General features: G+C 58.3%; 1 long non-coding RNA gene across 2 annotated transcripts; it reads left to right on the plus strand.

Moving 5' to 3' along the window:
• Window positions 1-2013: 2013 nt before the first annotated feature.
• LOC136794549 (uncharacterized) lies at window positions 2014-13201 on the plus strand. Of its 2 annotated transcripts, XR_010841533.1 has the most exons (5): window positions 2014-2879; window positions 3051-3206; window positions 3351-4874; window positions 9819-9934; window positions 12635-13201. It is a non-coding gene; the product is annotated as an uncharacterized lncRNA (long non-coding RNA). The 2 variants fall into 2 exon arrangements; XR_010841534.1 differs by lacking the exon at window positions 3351-4874 and having other exon boundaries at window positions 12635-13195.
• Window positions 13202-13615: the final 414 nt, after the last annotated feature.

A 13615-nucleotide genomic window follows, 5' to 3' on the forward strand; every position in this document is an offset into this window, starting at 1 on the left:
TGCTCCGATTGTCACTAGGAAACAAGAACTGGGCTTCTCTGGAGACTCACCCATCCCTCCCACCCACACACACACCCGCCTTGGCCCTGAGAGCCAGCAGTGGTCCAGCTAGCTGGGGCCAGCTTGTGCAGGGGTTTGGGTGCCTGGCCGCTGCTCAGAGAGGCTGCTCAGAAAGAGGGATAGGAGGAGGGGAGGTGTTCTCTGATTTCTCCGCCTCGGGACCTGCCCCTGCAGAGGCCAGAGCGGCCTCCTCTCCCCGCCGCCCCACAGGGACAGTGCAGGGTGCAGATTGCATCCTTCAGGGATCTAGAAGGCCTGCGTGTCCCTTACCCAGGGTCTATGTTGACGTGACCATATATGAGCACGTGTCCTGGTGTCACAAGGCACACGTGCACACGTGCAGATTCTGCACAGCGTGTGACAGACACTCTCGGTGTCACTGCGCGTGGGTGGGACCACCTCCGCTGGGGTTCTTGCAGGTGTGTGCCCACTATGTGTATGTGTGGGCAGACAAACCGGACACATGGCGGTGCCCTGCGCTGCTCCCTGAGGAGCAGAGGGAGAGGAGGACGCTCCGGAAGGCCTTCACCGGAAGCCGCTCTGGTCTCTGCAGGGGCGGGATGGAGGGGGGGACAGATGGCCAGCCCCTCCGAGGGCCGATGCCCAGTGTCCATTGCACACCAGGAGCTACAGAGCCTCTGGGCGTCCTGAGCTCCGCTAGGCCCCGCTGAGCCTGGCTATAGTTCACACCCGGCTCAAAGGCCCCGGCCCGGCCCACGGAGGGGCCCGAACCCAGCCCATGTGCCTGGAGCGGGCATGTGTCCGGTCTGTCCGCCCAGAGGCTCTGTAGCTCCTGGTGTGCAATGGACACTGGGCATCGGCCCTCGGAGGGGCTGACCGTCTGTGCCCACGCTCCATCCCGCTCCACAGGCATCTGGGGAGCGCGCACCCCTTCACTGCAACGGAGAGCAAAGCGGAGCCCCGGACCATCACAGCCCTGTGCGGTCACCCGATGCCAAGGCTGTGTCCCAGGCTGCATCGCCCCGGGGCGGGGGTGGGTCCCTGCCCCTTCCTGCAGAGGAGAGGGCAGAGGGTCTGCCTGGGCCTGAGTGCTGCGGAGACCTCCCTGGGAAGGTGTGGGCTCGGGGAGGGCAGACGGTGCCTGGGCCTGGGGCGGGGGTGGGGAGAGGCTGGGTGGGGAAGGGGGAGGGGGAGGGGTGGGTGGAGGCAGGCCCCGCCCACAGGCGGTCCCGTTTCAGATCCTGCCTTGACTCTGGCTCAGCAGCCTGCCTCAAGAAGAGGTATTGAATTATAATCCTCTCTTGTCACCCTACATGGAAGGGGAAATCTTTGGCTTTCTTGAGAGATCTGAATCCCTTCCAAGGGGTGCCTTCCAAGCATCTACAGAATGGGGATCCTGCTAGGGCTCCCCCACGGGGAGGTTCTGAAGATTCGTTCAGGGGAAGGGTGAGATACGCACTAACTTATCAGTCATTACTATGGGCCTGATCTGTGAGCAAAGACGGTGGCTCTCAATCGATGGTGTCCCAGAGGACATTTTGCAGTGTCTGGACACGTGCTGGCTGGTGAAAGCTGCTGGGCTGGGGGAACTGGCCTCTAGCTGACAGAGACCAGGGGTGCTGCCAACGTCCTGCCGGGCACAGGATGCCCCGACAGTGGAGCGCGCAACCCGAGAGGCAAACAGTGCGGAGGCTGTGGGAACCAGGGCCGGGGGCTCGCCTTCCTCCCGACGGCGGCGCGCTGATGCCGAGCTGAAGCAGAGAGTGACACGAGGAGATCTAGGTTCTAGAGAGGAACGGCCAGCGAAGCTGTGACTTGACTACAGAGCTCAATTAGGGGCCCTGCAGGCCTGCAGATCAGCAAGGTGCCATGAGAGGGGCCCAGGGTGGCAGGGGGACCAGGAGGGGGGTACCCGGAGAACTGGCCGGGGCCGGGGTGGGAGGACGGTGGGGCCGGGGCTGTGCTGAGGCTTCTAGCTTGTGGGACCGGGCAGGGAAAGACTGTCTGGCCTCCAGGAGTTGGGGCGAAAGCACCTCCAGCAACCTGGACGTCAGCCGTGTCCCCTCCACTGCCCCCACCCTTCCCCCAGGACACAGGACCCCCTTCAGGAGACCCTGCCGCATGCCCTCGGGGCCCCGAGAGACGGGCGTCGGCTCTCGTCCTCCTCTCCTTTGGATGGGTGGAGACAGAGGCCCCTCCGCAGACCAGCCGCACACAGAAGAGGACACTCCGGCCCCGAGGCCAGCACCCTCTGCAGCTTCCCAGGGACCGGAGCTGCTGGGGGCAAAGGGGAGGATGTGGAGCCGGGTGGGCTTGACCAGCACGCAGACTGAGCCTCCTTTAGTCCCGGTTCCCCTGCCCCTTCGCACGGGTTCTGAAGACAAGTCACAGGACGTGGGGAGAAAGCCCAGGCGGCCACGCCATCAGCAGGTGAACAGGTGGAGGCCTGACCTGACGCCGGAGCGGTTTGAGACATCAGCTCACGGGGAGGGCAGAGGACAGCGCGGCCCCGGCCTGGTCCAAGGAGCACCGGCTGAGGACTAGACCCGAGCTCCGGCCCGCACTGTGCGGCCCCAAGCGGCTTCCTCACCCGTGCAGGTGACCTCCGACTGTGTGGGTTCAGGATGGCGGTAGCACTTCCGCCTGCAGCACCGGGTCGACCAGGACTCAGGGGCTGGGGTAAATTTGTGACACCTGTGGGGGATGCCAGAGGATGCTAGTCAATACGTCGCTACTTCTCTACCGTCCTGATTAAGAGCAACGGACAGGGCTCATTCGCGAGGGCTCTTCCCGCCCGCAAACTCTAAACTCATTCTATGATTTCGACGTTAAATTTCCAGGCACTGGCTGGAAACACAGTAAGTCGGAGGAGGAAGGGATTGAGTGGGTTAGAACCCTCAGCGGGGGCTTTGGGAAGGAGGCGGCGCTGCAAGAAGCCGTGCGGCTGCCTAGTGCGTTCTCTGTACCGGAGGTGGTAGGACGTTTATGGGCAAGAAAAGGGGGCTGAGCAGGGGCTGTTCCCAGCGCAGGAGGAGGAGGCCGGCGCCACGGGAACACGCAGTCCCCATCTGGGACAAACAGGATCACATGTGTGAGGTCGGTGGCGCGTGAAAACCAGAGCCAACTCCGTGGGGAGCCAAGGGGCCAGATGTCTCCGCGCACGCCTGCCTCGCCCAGGCCCCCAGGTGAGTCCCGTCAGCAGCCTCCCCTTGAGAAGGGGACACAGGTCAGGGCCGGGGGTGACTGGCTCGGGGAGAGCCTGGGGGTCCGCCAGGCTCGGGTTCCCATGTGCAGGCGTGACCTCTGCTCTGTGGCTCCCTCCTCTTCAGAGCAGCGGAGAGTCTCTGAGGTCTGGAAGGAGGGCAGGGACAGCTGCATCCCAGGAAGGAGGACCTGCCCGAGGAAGTGCACTGCCCGGCAGAGCCCAGCCAGGGACGCCCGCGTGGGCGCTGACCACAGTGAGGGCCTCAGGCTTGGGTCTGGGCTCCTGGCCGCTTTCCCCAGGCCCTACCTAACCAGCTCGATTATGTCCTCAAACTGCAGATAAGGCACGAGGGCCTGCAATTCCAGGGCCGGTGAGGGTGAAACAGATCCTGCCCCCGGCCCCACCACAGCCCCAAATGAAATGAGAGCTCACTTCAGAAATCCTGGCTCGGCTTGGCCCCCGCCCAGGGCCGCAGCTCCCTCCCCTGCTCTGTCACCCGCCCCCGCCCCCCGCACCAGCCCTGCTGGTCTTCTGTCCTTTCTCCCTCTCATCTGCCTCTCCGGTTCCTGCCTTCCCTCCCAGGTCCCCCCAGCTTCTGCTCCATGGGACCCGGGAAGGTCTGCTCTGCTTCTCCTGCCGCCAGGTGCCCAGGCAGAGGGAACGCTGGTGTCCTCTCCTCTGATTCTCGTCCGCACCCACCTGGGCCATCCGGGCCCGGCTCACCGCCTGCCTCCCTCCCTGCTGTCGGGGCTCAGGGCCACCCGGGCCCCTATGCAACGTCCTCGCATTGAGGGAGGGGCAGAGGGTCGCGATGGGAGTGGGGCTCCCGCTGCTCCGCCTGCGCCCCCCACCCCCGCTCTCCTTCTCGTCTACAACACGTTCCCTGCCAGGCCGCGGGGCCCGCGGGGCCACCCTCACCGCCGGGGAGTCCATCCTCAGCTCCCAGCCTGTGTCACTCCCTCTCGTTCTGGGGAGTAGCCGGCAGGATGCTGCAGTGGTGTCGCCCCCCAAAACACACGTCCTTACCTTCCCCACTTTTCCAGAGCTTCCAGTCCCAGCCCCCTGAACTTGAGGCAGAAGCAAAAGCGCTTTCCTTCCAGCAAGTCGTAAAGGGCAGCCATGCTAGGCGTCCCCTGGGGCCTCCGGCTGCCTCGTAGAAGCCTGTGGAAGCCCCTCAACTCTCCCCGGACTCCCGAGCCCTGCTGTCGCCCGGGGCCCCAGGGCCTGCGCCCCTTGGCCAAGCCTCTCCCCAGTCTGTCTACAAAATCACTCTGGGCCTTATCTGGGCTCCCTGACAGGACCATGTTGTGACAGGCAAATGGGCTCTGGTGTCAGAGACAGGAAGCCCAAAGCTGCATCTCCGTCTGTCTGGAGAGTGAGGTGATAAGAGAGCAGAGAGAGGGCGGTCCTGCAGCAGCCGGGCCCTGGGAGCCGGCCCTCACCTCACCTGCTGCTGGGCTGGGGCGGATGCAGGAGTCACAGGGCGCTGTGGGCGCCCTATCTTCCCATGACCCCCGCCTGGGGCTGGACGGACAGGAGGGAAAGGAAGGCATCCCCTCGGGGCCTGTGAGGATGACCCAAACCCCTTTCCAGTGCGGACGAACGTCAAAGTGCTGCTTCTGAAGGGGGCCGCCACCTGGCTGGGCAGGTAGGAGGGGCTGGAGAAGGCAGGTCCCGCTGGGGGTGCAGCAGCCATCCTGGCCCATCAGGTCCTGTCGTCTTTAGAACAGAGGCCCCGTTACATAAGCTCCAGCTGACTTGGTAGAAGCTGTGACTAAGAAAACTTTCCAAAGACAGTTGGTGGCCCTCCACCCCCTCTGAGTGGTGAGAACCCTCCCATGGAGAGGGGGGCAGAGATTAGGCCTCCAAGGCCCTGACTCACCACACACACAAACACTCCCCAACACTCTCCCAAAACGGTTCCCGCCCACCCGTCCGCCCTCCTACCCGGGCTGGTGACAAAAAGAACACCCCAGAGATCTTGCCAAGTTCTGGGCCAGGCTGAGCCCAGGGAACACGAAATTCCCCGTGGAGTGGGAGGCCAGGTCCCCACAGAAGCAAACAACGCCCGTTCAGGGGACCACAACGTCTAGCAGCCCACCAAGAGCCCCATGTGGCTTCTCAAATAGCCGGGGCTACTCCCCCTCAAAGAAGAGCTCCCGGCTCTGCGAGCATAAATAGTAGCTTGTAAAGGGGTCTTTTTTTTTTTTTTTGGTGGTACGCGGGCCTCTCACTGCTGTGGCCTCTCCCTCTGCGGAGCACAGGCTCCAGACGCGCAGGCTCAGCGGCCATGGCTCACAGGCCCAGCCGCTCCGCGGTATGTGGGATCCTCCCAGACAGGGGCACGAACCCGCGTCCCCTGCATCCGCAGGCGGATTCTCAACCACTGCGCCACAAGGGAAGCCCTGTAAAGGGGTCTTAAAGCCCACCCTCAGCCCGTCCGCAGCCTCCCCATTTCCAGGCACCTACCCATCCACGCACGTATCCATCCATTCCATCCCCAGACAGTTACTGAGCTCCCACCATGTGTCATGAACAGTCCAGGCAATGGTGACCCAAAGACTAGCCTTTCCTCAAGGAGCTAATCGCCGTGTAGGTGAGAAAGGCAAGGAGGCAGCTGCAGCCCAGTGCACTAAGTAGGGGACAGGAAGAGGGCTCGTTCTAGAAGCAGCAGGAGTGGGGTGGGGTGGGAGGTGCACGGAGACTTACTGGGAGAAATGAGACCTAAGCTGAGATACGAAAGAGAAGGACACTCCCCTTTATTCACTAAGGGGTCTGCTCAGCACGCAGCGTGGCCAGAGCAGTGCCGGGCAGGCTCCACAAAGACGGGCTAGGATGGTATCCACTGGTGGAGCTGGCCACCTGGCGAGGGTGTAAGATAGAGGCCCAGACGACCGGGATGCACTGTGAAGCATCACCCAAGGGAAGGGTCCATGAGTGCCCGGGTGGGTCCAGGAGAGGACGAGGGGATGGATATGCATTTGGGAAGCTCAGGAGAAGCTCCAGGGAAGGAGTGGAATTTGGGTTCACTGTGGGGATGGACGGAATTTAGAGGCACAGATGGGAGGGGGCACCCCAAGCAAACGGAATGACACCAGCAGACTCTAAGAGCCAGCGATGTCTGTTTGGGAGGAGGAGAACAGACCGGTGTGGCTGCAGCACGAAAGAGGACGTGATGGTGGCTGCGGCTTGAACACAGACCGAGGCCTTACGACGGGTGGTTCTGAAATTTCAGGCGAGGCCCAGAGAGTCTAAGCAGTTTTCTCAAGGTCACAGAGTTAGCAGAGAAGCAGAGTTCACCTCCAGTGCTCCTTATGCCGGCCACGGATTCCCCTCCCGGGCTTGGGGCCCCTCCCTGTGGCCCATTCCCCTCTCCCCGCCCAGAGGGGTCTCGCCCTCACAGCTGGTAGACCCCAAGCTGCCACTGCAGGCTGCCCGGCTCCCAATCCTGCCTTTTTAGATGAACACGGAAATGCTCTTAAAGAGGGTAGAAAAGTCATCTCTCAGCCTGGGTTAGGGGCTCGCCCCGGCCCAGCCCAGACTGAAATACCTGGAATTTCCCTAGCTGGCCCCTCTCCTCTTCCTCAGCCCACCCAGGTCGCTGACCCGTGGGTTTCAGGGCTATAGCCCTTTCTGGTTCTGTGCCCCGTGCACGTCAGTCCACAGAAGTCCCTCTGAACAGTGGGCACAGAACAAACAAACAGCTCTGGGGTTGGAAGCGAGCGCGGCCTGCGTTAGGGCTGGGTCGGCGGGGAAGGAGCCGTGGTGGCAGGAGCGGCCGCCAGGTGGCGCCATGCGCCTGGCGCCCGGCCAGCCCGCTGGGGGCCGACACCTGCTGTCTGCGCGGCCGGGCCACGGTGGGCTCTGCAGGGGGATCGGAGCGCGGGGGAGGCCCAGGCCGGGGCTGCTCTCCGCGCCCTCCTCTCCTTTGTCAGCCGTTGGGGACCACGCGGTTGGATCCTGCTCAGGTGGGAGGGCCAGCGTGGGGGGGGGGGAGCTGGAGGAGGGGTGTGTGTGTGTGTGTGTGTCCTTCGAGGTTTTTTTTTTTTTGGCTGCGTTGGGTCTTCGTTGCTGCGCGCGGGCTTTCTCTAGTTGCGGCGAGCGGGGGCTACTCTGCATTGCGGTGCGCGGGCTTCTCATTGCGGTGGCTTCTCTTGTTGTGGAGCACGGGTTCTAGGCGCGCAGGCTTCAGTAGTTGTGGCGCATGGGCTCAGTAGTTGTGGCGCACGGGCTTAGGTGCTCCGCGGCCTGTGGGATCTTCCCGGACCAGGGCTCGAGCCCGTGTCCCCTGCATTGGCGGGCGGATTCTTACCACTGAGCCACCAGGGAAACCCCTGTCCTTGGAGTTTGAGAGTGGCGGTGGGACAAGGTCAAAGATGCTTTTTTCTTAGCCTAACAAGCTTCTTGGAAACAAAGCCAGTTATTGGAGGGAAGCCAAACCCTGGATGTTTGCTGCTGCCCCAGAATCGGACATTTTAAGGGGTTTATCCGTGAGATAACGGTAAAAGGTAGTCAACTTCCGTTTGGATGCTTCTAAGAAGCTTCCTCTCTGTTTTTCATCCAAAACCCAACCTTCGCAAAGTCCACACAATCAAACACTTTTCCCACCTCAGTTCATTTCTGTGGTTAAATATGCATTTCTACAAATGTCATTTTACACACACACACACACACACACACACCCCAACAGCTTTCTGCAACACACAGCTCAGACACGCATCTGCGCACACGGGTTCCTCCCCACGCCAGCCCACGTCCCCCCCACTCCACCTCCCCACACTTCTCACACGGGGGCTCCACAGAGTCCGTGCATATTATCTCATAGGCACTGCTCCGTGCAGACAGGTAGATGCACACCCCTGTGCACACACACGCACGCACGCACACACACGCACGCACGCACGCACGCACCGAGACAGCAGACACAGGGCGATGCAGAGACAATAACAACCCCGCGCAGGGTGAGGCCTGATCACCGTTTGACCTTGGGTGGGAAGTTTGTTTCCCTCTCAGCACAGGCTGGCTCTGAGCTCAGCTTGAGGAGGTAGACGTGGAGGTGGAGGAGGAGAAACAGGACAGTCTGTCCTTGGCAGTGAGGAGAGGGAGCCCCCGCTTTGGAATCTTCTGTGAGGTCAGGGATGAGGGAGACGCGGCCGGCTCCGCAGGAGCCAGGAAGGGTTGCCTTTGAACTTGGCCTTCGCAGGTCAGCCAAGGGTCAGGGAGTTTGTTGATGCAAGGACAGAAGTCACAAGAGCGTGGGGCTGCGTGTGTTCAAAACAAGGGGGAACCTGCAGGAGGAGGGAAGGACCACACCACGGAGATGGGACCGGAAGCTGGGACGGTGGGGACCAAGGAGCCAGTCGGAGAAAAAAAAGGCCCCGACGCGGGAGAGGGGATGGAAGCTGAGAGGGGCCGGAGGAGGACCAGCCTGGGACTGGGGCGATGGGGGTGCGGCGGCGGGGAGCCCGGGGCGGCCGCTTGGCAGCTCAGCCGCTACTTAGGAGCACACGCGCCCCTCAATCCTGATTAACAGGAATTAGCGGCGTGCGTTTAATCCTCGCGCACTCCGTTAGCGCTCCCAGGCCTGCAGAGGGACCGGGCGGCCCTCCCCACCCGGACCCGGCCTCCCTGCATCCAGGGACGGGGCGTCCAGGCAGGGGGAGGAGGAGGAGGACGTGGTGGCTGGAAAACTTTCTCTACCGACCCGCACAGAACACCCATCCACCGTACGTGTGCCCTTTCCTTTTCCTTCTTCCCAAGTTCGTGTCCCTTGTTTCCCGTGGATCATCACAGCGCGGGAGACCACGCGATCCATCCCCGTGAAACAATTAGGGAAACAAACCCAGAGAGCTGGGAGAATTTACCCCAGGACTGCCTGCTCAGTGGGCGGCTCTGGGCATCCTTGCTTCCCGCCTGGCCCAGCCCGCGAAGATGGTGGCTGATTGGCTCCTGGAGGAAGGAAAAGAGGAGATGGGGTGGGGGGAGGGGGGGAGGCGGGGGAGGTGACGGAGGCGGGGCGAGGGGGAGGGGAGGAAAGAAAAGAGCTGGAGAGACTTGAACTTGCGAAGGTGGCTGGGTCAGAGCCAGCAGGCCCTGAGCCCAGACCCAGTGCTTTGTGACTGAGGACCCCGGCCTCCGTCCGGGTAGCGTGAGAAGCAGACCCAAGGTGATGAGGATTTGTGTGGAAGACAGTGCCCCCCCCCGGGGGGGGGAAACAGTCAGAGGGTGGGGAGTGGGTCAGGGAGGGGAGAGAAAGGGTGCGTTTCAGGCAAAGCCTCAGCCCCAGCGCATCCTTAGGGGAGCCTGGAGGGAAAGCCAGGGAGCTGGGCCTCATCCTAGCAGAAGCAGCCCCTCCCCACCTGAGACACTGACTCCCAGGCACTGGGCTCCCTGAGCAGGGTGCAGACTGCTCCGGGGGCCCCAGGCGGTGCACCGAAGAGGGGTGGGCCGGCCACCCAAGGGAAGGAACAGAAGCTGGAGGAGCATAGAGCCGGCGCCCTCTCTGCTACTCAGAGAGCTTGCTGGTGTCAGACCCTCACCATTCCCACAAAAGGCAGCTAACTTAGATTTCCGAAATGTTTCTTCCCTTTAGGAGTTCACAGACCAGAAGAAAGACAGTTGCATGCCATCTTCACGGGTACATAAATAATGACATGCTGTGATAGATGCTATCTCAGAGATACACTCCAAGAGGCTTTGGAACATGGAGTAAGTGCTTTATTCTGCCCAGGGTGTGTCGGGAGGGTGAGGTGGGGCTCGGTCACCTGTTCAGAAGCCTTCCGTAATTCCCGTCTCCTGTGGGACGTGGTACAAAGCCCAGCCTGGCATCCAGGGACCTTTGCTGGAGACCCCTTCACCTGCTCCACTGATCGGGAAGTTGAGCACTTCTTTCCTCTTAAGGAGCACCCCCTAAATGTTCCAACTCCATGCTCTAATTTTAAGTCTAATTTAAACATTACCTGTCCTCCCTATGCTCTAAGTGTCTTCCAACGCTAGTTTTTAATGTTATTCGTGTCTAGTAGTTTGGCTTTATTTTTCAAAAGTCGCAGGATAGGTTAGTGTTATTATTATTATATTATTATGTGTTTTTAGAGCCAGTGCTTACTTGCAGATGCCCACCTGCTTACCAAAGTTTTTGCTCATCTTTGCTTCTTTCATCCCATCACTTCCTTCTGGATTCTCACACGAGGTGAGAGCTGATCTGCTCTCACATTTTTTACCCTTACTCTTGAGTCCTACTTTGCTGGGAGATAGAATCCTGGACTGACTTCTCATTTCCCTCAGCTCTTTGGGGCAGTTATTTCCTTTTGTTCCAGCCTCTACTATTGCTGCTGTTATTCCCTTGTAAATAGCCCATCTTTTCAACGTAGCTAATTTGGGGATGTTTCTTCTAGTTTTGGGTTCTGATACTTCACCCTGTTATGTCTAGGGATGGTCCATGTGGCTGGGTGACTAAACAAACAGGAGACATTTCTTTATCCTGGGCTATCATGTGGGATACTCCTCAAACTAAGGATTCATGTCTTTCATCAGTTCTGGAATTTCTGAGCCGTTATCTCTTCAGTTACTGCTTTTTCCTTGTCCTTATCTTATTCCTCTACAATTCTTATCCTCTATGGCACATCCGTAACATCTTTTTCACGTTTTCTTGTCTTTATTTCTCTGTGCCTCATCCTGAGTAATTTCCTAAGATCTCTCACTTCGCTAATTTTCTTTCAGTCAACTGTCAATTCATCCACTGAGTTCTTTTTTTCCCTCCTAAATGTTTCATTCCTAGACATGTGAGCAGGACCCCATGGGGGCCTTCCAGGGACAGGCCCTCCCCCAGATCCTCTGCTTTGCTCCTCTCTGAAGTACCTAGATAATAGTGTTTGATGCACATTTCCTGAGTTGTTTTGTAGATGTAAAAAACCCCCCTCTCCAACAAATGGAGGATGTTAACTCCTTGAGGACCATGAGCACATAGCCCCAGGCCTCCTGATAACGTGAACCCCTGTGACACCACCCAGCTACCTCACCATCAGCCAATCAGAGAATTGTGCACAAGCTGATCACATACCCTGCGTCACCTCCCCACCCCCCCCACCCCCACCCCAAGCTTTTAAAAGTGCTTTGCCAAAACCCTTCAGGGAGCTCGGGGCTTTTTAGGGCATGAGCTGCCTTGTCCTTGCAATAAACCTTTCTCTGCTCCAAACTCTGACTTTTCAGTTCGTTTGGCCTCGCTGTTCGTAATTGGGCACACGGACTCGCGTTAACAGAAACTCTCTGTGGCTCTTTTTCTCCTTAGTCCTTCCGGTGCCGTTTTATTCCTCCATATTTTTCCAGTCCTCTTATCTCTGTGTACTTTGTAGGGCAACTTATTTTGTTGTCTCTTTTGGAGTATTTCCTTTTCTCAAGATTTGGGAGGTGAGTCTCCCGCTGGTCATGGTAGCTTGTAAATTATGCTTAGCGTCCTTGCGGGGTTGTTTATTCTGTGGGGCCTTTACAGGAAGAGTTGTGGGTTTGCTTCAACTGGTTGCCCCGAGGTTTCCCCACTATGAGAACAAGTTTTACATTAATTGGGGGGTTTGGGGATTCCCACACCCTGAGAGATGATGTAAGTTCACATCCCACACCTGGAAATTTGAGTTTCTCACAGGAAACTGTTTTCTTTTTCTTACCCAGAGCCTAGGGCAGAAAATGATGGATGGAGATTTTTCCTAGCCAAATTCCCCTGGGGGAGCCGGGATTTCCATCCGAAGTCCTGCTTCACATGGGTCCTAAGGCCTGTCCCCTTTGCCAGTGTGGTGATGAACTGCTCCCCTGGTTCTGCACACCCTCCTCCTCCCGTTAGCTTTGCCATGGCTTCACTTTGCGGACTTCCTATTTTGGCTTTAAATCCCTTCCTTGTTTCTGTTGCTTACGGATTTCTTTATTTCGAACTCAACATGCATTTGAGTTTTTCCTTGTTTCTGTTGCTTATGGATTTCTTTATTTCGAACTCAACATGCATTTGAGTTTTTCCTTGTTTCTGTTGCTTATGGATTTCTTTATTTCAAACGCAATATGCATTTGAATTTTTCTGTCCTATTTTATTGAGAATCTCCCTGTGTGATGCAACAGAGCAGTGGAGATCCATGTTGGCTCATTCTGTGAGTTACCTGATGCCGAGGGCAAGATTATTTTTCCTCCTCTCTCTCCTACCGGACCGTGGGCTCCATGAAGAAGGAAACCGTGCCCATATTATTTCTGGTTCTTCGCTCGGTACCAGGCACAAACACAACACGCATGGCGTTTGCCGGGGGGATAGCTCAGTGATGGAAGGTGATTATCAGAGGTTATACAGCTCTCTCCACATCTCCATCAAGAAGATTTCCTCAATCATTCCAAACACAAACATACTCTTTTATTCTGAAAACTCTTTTACAGGTGATTCTGTAGCAGATGTCATCATGATGACATCTATGTGCATGTGTTTCTCAGCATTCTGACGTGGTCATCAAGCAAGCACCGCGTGGCAGGCCCTCAGAAGACGGGACACAAGGCCAGCCCTGAGCCGCGGTCCTCCAGCCGGAGGCCGTGACTTGGAAAGCATGGCTATCACGTGATCGTTTGCCATGATTTCACTTATGGAGAGGACTCTGTTTGTTTGGAGGAAAACGTTCACCAGGCCTACTTGGGAGAGCAGCTAAGGCTTCAGGGAACTTGACAGGGAGAGGCTGCTGAGGCCTGAGGCTGGCAAGGGCAGCCTTTTCCTGCTTGAGGCGGGGGCAGAGGGGGAGGGGAGGAGCGGAGGCCAGGAGGGTGAAAGCCGCAAGCTTGCCCCACGGCGCCCTCGGGATGGCACGGTGTTCGCGAACCTGTGCACGTGTAGCAAACACGGAAACGCAACGATGAGAAATCCATAATCACAGCCTGATAGCTCACCAAGCTTCCCCAGATATTAATAACTAAAGTAAAAAAGGAAGGCAAGGATATTGACCTTTCAAGTGGCACAATAAATAAATTTAACTGAATGTATATCCAGAAGTGTGTACCTAACTGAGGCAGGAGACAGACGGGCCCCAGGCTGAGCATCTGGAGGACAGAGACCCCAAGATAAATATAATAGCAGGAGCAGGGAGGAGCTCCTTCCCCTAACCCCAAACCCTGGAGGAGGGGTTGACCCCCTGAGGGACGCCAAGGCAGACAGGCTTCCTGCAGCAGAAGAGGACACCCTGGTCTCTCTCTGCGGTGCCTTCCGGAAGTAAACACTCCGTCCTACCGTTTGTGCGAAGAGAAAATTAGCTCTCATTGGAGGGTTGGGATAAAAATATCTCCAGTCTGTAAACACGTCGGTTGGGGCATCCTGGAGGCAGACGACTGGAGCACACGGGCTGCAGGTCCCTGTCTGCCCTGCGTTTTCCCACC

This window comes from Kogia breviceps, chromosome 7 (genome assembly GCF_026419965.1).
Source record: "Kogia breviceps isolate mKogBre1 chromosome 7, mKogBre1 haplotype 1, whole genome shotgun sequence".
Taxonomy (NCBI): Eukaryota; Metazoa; Chordata; class Mammalia; order Artiodactyla; family Physeteridae; genus Kogia; species Kogia breviceps.